The sequence below is a fragment of the Heterodontus francisci genome, chromosome X, assembly GCF_036365525.1.
Source record: "Heterodontus francisci isolate sHetFra1 chromosome X, sHetFra1.hap1, whole genome shotgun sequence".
In the NCBI taxonomy this organism is placed as follows: Eukaryota; Metazoa; Chordata; class Chondrichthyes; order Heterodontiformes; family Heterodontidae; genus Heterodontus; species Heterodontus francisci.
In genome coordinates, this window is record NC_090421.1 from 20,270,524 (window position 1) to 20,277,031 (window position 6,508).

The window sequence follows — 6,508 nt, forward strand, 5'->3', positions numbered from 1 at the left end:
CTCCCTCCTCTCCATCCTCTCCCTCCTCTCCATCCTCCCTCCTCTCCCTCCTCTCCATCCTCCCTCCTCTCCATCCTCCCTCCTCTCCATCCTCCCAATCCTCCCTCCTCTCCATCCTCCCAATCCTCCCTCCTCTCCATCCTCCCTCCTCTCCATCCTCCCTCCTCTCCATCCTCCCAATCCTCCCTCCTCTCCATCCTCCCTCCTCTCCATCCTCCTAATCCTCCCTCCTCTCCATCCTCCCTCCTCTCCATCCTCCCTCCTCTCCCTCCTCTCCATCCTCCCTCCTCTCCATCCTCCCTACTCTCCATCCTCCCTCTCTCCATCCTCCCTCCTCTCCCTCCTCTCCATCCTCCCTCCTCTCCATCCTCCCAATCCTCCTCCACTCCATCCTCCCAATCCTCCCTCCTCTCCATCCTCCCTCCTCTCCATCCTCCCAATCCTCCCTCCTCTCCATCCTCCCAATCCTCCCTCCTCTCCATCCTCCCAATCCTCCCTCCTCTCCATCCTCCCTCCTCTCCATCCTCCCTCCTCTCCATCCTCTCCATCCTCCCTCCTCTCCATCCTCCCTCCTCTCCATCCTCCCAATCCTCCCTCCTCTCCCTCCTCCCAATTCTCCCTCCTCTCCATCCTCCCAATTCTCCCTCCTCTCCATCCTCCCTCCTCTCCATCCTCCCAATTCTCCATCCTCCCAATCCTCCCTACTCCAATCCTCCCTACTCCCAATCCTCCCTCCTCTCCCTCCTCTCCATCCTCCCTCCTCTCCATCCTCCCAATCCTCCCTCCTCTCCATCCTCCCAATCCTCCCTCCTCTCCATCCTCCTCCTCTCCATCCTCCCAATCCTCCCTCCTCTCCCTCCTCCCAATCCTCCCTCCTCTCCATCCTCCCAATCCTCCCAATCCTCCCTCCTCCCAATCCTCCCTCCTCTCCCTCCTCCAATCCTCCCTCCTCCCAATCCTCCCTCTTCTCCATCCTCCCAATCCTCCCTCCTCTCCATCCTCCCAATCCTCTCCATCCTCCCTCCTCTCCATCCTCCCAATCCTCCCTCCTCTCCATCCTCCCAATCCTCCCTCCTCTCCATCCTCCCTCCTCTCCATTCTCCCAATCCTCCCTCCTCTCCATCCTCCCTCCTCTCCATCCTCCCAATCTTCCCTCCTCTCCATCCTCCCTCCTCTCCATCCTCCCTCCTCCCTCCTCTCCATCCTCCCAATCCTCCCTCCTCTCCATCCTGCCTCCTCTCCATCCTCCCTCCTCTCCATCCACCCTCCTCTCCATCCTCCCAATCCTCCCTCCTCTCCATCCTCCCTCCTCTCCATCCTCCCTCCTCTCCATCCTCCCAATCCTCCCTCCTCCATCCTCCCAATCCTCCCTCCTCTCCATCCTCCCAATCCTCCCTCCTCTCCATCCTCCCTCCTCTCCATCCTCCCTCCTCTCCATCCTCCCAATCCTCCCTCCTCTCCATCCTCCCTCCTCTCCCTCCTCTCGCTCCTCTCCATCCTCCCTCCTCTCGCTCCTCTCCATCCTCCCTCCTCCCTCCTCTCCATCCTCCCAATCCTCTCCATCCTCCCTCCTCTCCATCCTCCCTCCTCTCCATCCTCTCAATCCTCCCTCCTCTCCATCCTCCCAATCCTCCCTCTTCTCCATCCTCCCTCCTCTCCCTCCTCCCTCCTCTCCATCCTCCCAATCCTCCCTCCTCTCCATCCTCCCAATCCTCCCTCCTCTCCATCCTCCCAATCCTCTCCATCCTCCAATCCTCCCTCCTCTCCATCCTCCCTCCTCTCCATCCTCCCTCCTCTCCATCCTCCCTCCTCTCCATCCTCCCTCCTCTCCATCCTCCCAATCCTCCCTCCTCTCCATCCTCCCAATCCTCCATCCTCCCTCCTCTCCATCCTCCCTCCTCCCTCCTCTCCATCCTCCAATCCTCCTCCTCTCCATCCTCCCAATCCTCCCTCCTCTCCATCCTCCCTCCTCTCCATCCTCCCAATCCTCCCTCCTCTCCATCCTCCCAATCCTCCCTCCTCTCCATCCTCCCTCCTCTCCATCCTCCCTCCTCTCCATCCTCTCCCTCCTCTCCATCCTCTCCCTCCTCTCCATCCTCCCTCCTCTCCATCCTCCCTCCTCTCCATCCTCCCTCCTCTCCCTCCTCTCCATCCTCTCCATCCTCCCTCCTCTCCATCCTCCCTCCTCTCCATCCTCCCAATCCTCTCTCCTCTCCATCCTCCCAATCCTCCCTCCTCTCCATCCTCCCTCCTCTCCCTCCTCTCCATCCTCCCTCCTCTCCATCCTCCCAATCCTCCCTCCTCTCCATCCTCCCAATCCTCCCTCCTCTCCATCCTCCCTCCTCTCCATCCTCTCTCCTCTCCATCCTCCCTCCTCTCCATCCTCCCTCCTCTCCATCCTCCCTCCTCTCCATCCTCCCTCCTCTCCCTCCTCCCTCCTCTCCCTCCTCTCCATCCTCCCTCCTCTCCATCCTCCCTCCTCTCCCTCCTCTCCATCCTCCCTCCTCTCCATCCTCCCAATCCTCCCTGCTCTCCATCCTCCCAATCCTCCCTGCTCTCCATCCTCCCAATCCTCCCTCCTCCCAATCCTCCCTCCTCTCCATCCTCCCAGCCTCCCTCCTCTCCATCCTCCCTCCTCTCCATCCTCCCTCCTCTCCATCCTCCCAATCCTCCCTCCTCTCCATCCTCCCAATCCTCCCTCCTCTCCATCCTCCCAATCCTCCCTCCTCTCCATCCTCCCTCCTCTCCATCCTCCCAACCTCCCTACTCCCAATCCTTCCTCCTCCCAATCCTCCCCTCCTTCCAATCCTCCCTCCTCTCCATCCTCCCTCCTCTCCATCCTCCCATCCTCCCTCCTCCCAATCCTCCCTCCTCTCCCTCCTCCCAATCCTCCCTCCTCTCCCTCCTCCCAATCCTCCCTCCTCTCCATCCTCCCTCCTCTCCATCCTCCCTCCTCTCCATCCTCCCAATCCTCCCTCCTCTGCATCCTCCCTCCTCTCCATCCTCCCTCCTCTCCATCCTCCCTCCTCTCCATCCTCCCAATCCTCCCTCCTCTCCATCCTCCCTCCTCTCCATCCTCCCTCCTCTCCATCCTCCCAATCCTCCCTCCTCTCCATCCTCCCAATCCTCCCTCCTCTCCATCCTCCCTCCTCTCCATCCTCCCTCCTCTCCATCCTCCCAATCCTCCCTCCTCTCCATCCTCCCAATCCTCCCTCCTCTCCATCCTCCCTCCTCTCCATCCTCCCAATCCTCCCTCCTCCATCCTCCATCCTCCCAATCCTCCCTCCTCTCCATCCTCCCAATCCTCCCTCCTCTCCATCCTCCATCCTCCCTCCTCTCCATCCTCCCAATCCTCCCTCCTCTCCATCCTCCCTCCTCTCCATCCTCCCAATCCTCCCTCCTCTCCATCCTCCCAATCCTCCCTCCTCTCCATCCTCCCTCCTCTCCATCCTCCCAATCCTCCCATCCTCCCTCCTCTCCATCCTCCCTCCTCTCCCTCCTCCCTCCTCTCCCTCCTCCCAATCCTCCCTCCTCTCCATCCTCCCAATCCTCCCTCCTCTCCATCCTCCCAATCCTCCCTCCTCCCTCCTCTCCATCCTCCCTCCTCTCCATCCTCCCTCCTCTCCATCCTCCCAATCCTCCCTCCTCTCCATCCTCCCAATCCTCCCTCCTCTCCATCCTCCCTCCTCTCCATCCTCCCTCCTCTCCATCCTCTCCATCCTCCCAATCCTCTCCATCCTCCCAATCCTCTCCATCCTCCCAATCCTCTCCATCCTCCCAATCCTCTCCATCCTCCCAATCCTCTCCATCCTCCCTCCTCTCCATCCTCCCAACTCTCCATCCTCCCAACTATCCATCCTCCCTCCTCTCCCTCCTCCCTCCCCTCCCTCCTCCCAATCCTCCCTCCTCTCCATCCTCCAATCCTCCCTCCTCTCCATCCTCCCAATCCTCTCCATCCTCCCAATCCTCTCCATCCTCCCAATCCTCCCTCCTCCCAGACTCCCTCCTCTCCATCCTCCCTCCTCTCCATCCTCCCTCCTCTCCATCCTCCCAATCCTCCCTCCTCTCCATCCTCCCAATCCTCCCTCCTCTCCATCCTCCCTCCTCTCCATCCTCCCAATCCTCCCTACTCCCAATCTTCCCTCCTCCAATCCTCCCTCCCCCAATCCTCCCTCCTCTCCATCCTCCCTCCTCTCCATCCTCCCAATCCTCCCTCCTCCCAATCCTCCCTCCTCTCCCTCCTCCCAATCCTCCCTCCTCTCCATCCTCCCTCCTCTCCATCCTCCCTCCTCTCCATCCTCCCAATCCTCCCTCCTCTCCATCCTCCCTCCTCTCCATCCTCCCTCCTCTCCATCCTCCCTCCTCTCCATCCTCCCTCCTCTCCATCCTCCCAATCCTCCCTTCTCTCCATCCTCCCTCCTCTCCATCCTCCCTCCTCTCCATCCTCCAATTCTCCCTCCTCTCCATCTCCACCTCCCATCCTCCCTCCTCTCCATCCTCCCTCCTCTCCATCCTCCCTCCTCCCAATCCTCCCTCCTCTCCATCCTCCCAATCCTCCCTCCTCTCCATCCTCCCTCCTCTCCATCCTCCCTCCTCTCCATCCTCCCAATCCTCCCTCCTCCATCCTCCCAATCCTCCCTCCTCTCCATCCTCCCAATCCTCCCTCCTCTCCATCCTCCATCCTCCCTCCTCTCCATCCTCCCAATCCTCCCTCCTCTCCATCCTCCCTCCTCTCCATCCTCCCAATCCTCCCTCCTCTCCATCCTCCCAATCCTCTCCATCCTCTCCATCCTCCCAATCCTCCCTCCTCTCCATCCTCCCTCCTCTCCATCCTCCCTCCTCTCCATCCTCCCTCCTCTCCATCCTCCCAATCCTCCCTCCTCTCCATCCTCCCAATCCTCCCTCCTCTCCATCCTCCCAATCCTCCCTCCTCCCTCCTCTCCATCCTCCCTCCTCTCCATCCTCCCTCCTCTCCATCCTCCCAATCCTCCCTCCTCTCCATCCTCCCTCCTCTCCATCCTCCCTCCTCTCCATCCTCCCTCCTCTCCATCCTCCCTCCTCTCCATCCTCCCAATCCTCTCCATCCTCCCAATCCTCTCCATCCTCCCAATCCTCTCCATCCTCCCAATCCTCTCCATCCTCCCAATCCTCTCCATCCTCCCAATCCTCTCCATCCTCCCAATCCTCTCCATCCTCCAACTCTCCATCCTCCCAACTCTCCATCCTCCCTCCTCTCCCTCCTCCCTCCCCTCCCTCCTCCCAATCCTCCCTCCTCTCCATCCTCCCAATCCTCCCTCCTCTCCATCCTCCCAATCCTCTCCATCCTCCCAATCCTCCCTCCTCCATCCTCCCTCCTCTCCATCCTCCCTCCTCTCCATCCTCCCAATCCTCCCTCCTCTCCATCCTCCCTCCTCTCCATCCTACCTCCTCTCATCCTACCTCCTCTCCATCCTCCAATCCTCCCTCCTCTCCATCCTCCCTCCTCTCCATCCTCTCCATCCTCCTCCCTCCTCTCCATCCTCCCAATCCTCCCTCCTCTCCATCCTCCCATCCTCCCTCCTCTCCATCCTCCCTCCTCTCCATCCTCTCCATCCTCCCTCCTCTCCATCCTCCAATCCTCCCTCCTCTCCATCCTCCCCATCCTCCCTCCTCTCCATCCTCCCTCCTCTCCATCCTCCCAATCCTCCCTCCTCTCCATCCTCCCTCCTCTCCATCCTCCCAATCCTCCCTCCTCTCCATCCTCCCTCCTCTCCATCCTCCCTCCTCTCCATCCTCCCAATCCTCCTCCTCTCCATCCTCCCTCCTCTCCATCCTCCCTCCTTTCCATCCTCTCTCATCCTCCCAATCCTCCTCCTCTCCATCCTCCCAAAACTCCCTCCTCTCCATCCTCCCTCCTCCCTCCTCTCCTCCTCTCCATCCTCCAATCCTCCCTCCTCTCCATCCTCCCTCCTCTCCATCCTCCCAATCCTCCCTCCTCTCCCATCCTCCCTCCTCTCCATCCTCCCTCCTCTCCATCCTCCCTCCTCTCCATCCTCTCCATCCTCCCTCCTCTCCATCCTCTCCTCCTCTCCATCCTCCCTCCTCTCCATCCTCCAATCCTCCCTCCTCTCCATCCTCCCAATCCTCCCTCCTCCTCCTCTCCATCCTCCCAATCCTCCCTCCTCTCCATCCTCCCAATCCTCCTCCTCTCCATCCTCCCAATCCTCCCTCCTCCTCTCCATCCTCCCTCCTCTCCATCCTCCCTCCTCTCCATCCTCCCAATCCTCCTCCTCTCCATCCTCCCTCCTCTCCATCCTCCCAATTCTCCATCCTCCCAATCCTCCCTACTCCCAATCCTCCCTCCTCCCAATCCTCCCTCCTCCCAATCCTCTCCATCCTCCCTCCTCTCCATCCTCCCAATCCTCCCTCCTCTCCATACTCCCAATCCTCCCTCCTCTCCATCCTCCCAATCCTCCCTCCTCTCCATCCTCCCAATCCTCCCCCTCCTCCCAATCCTCCCTCCTCTCCA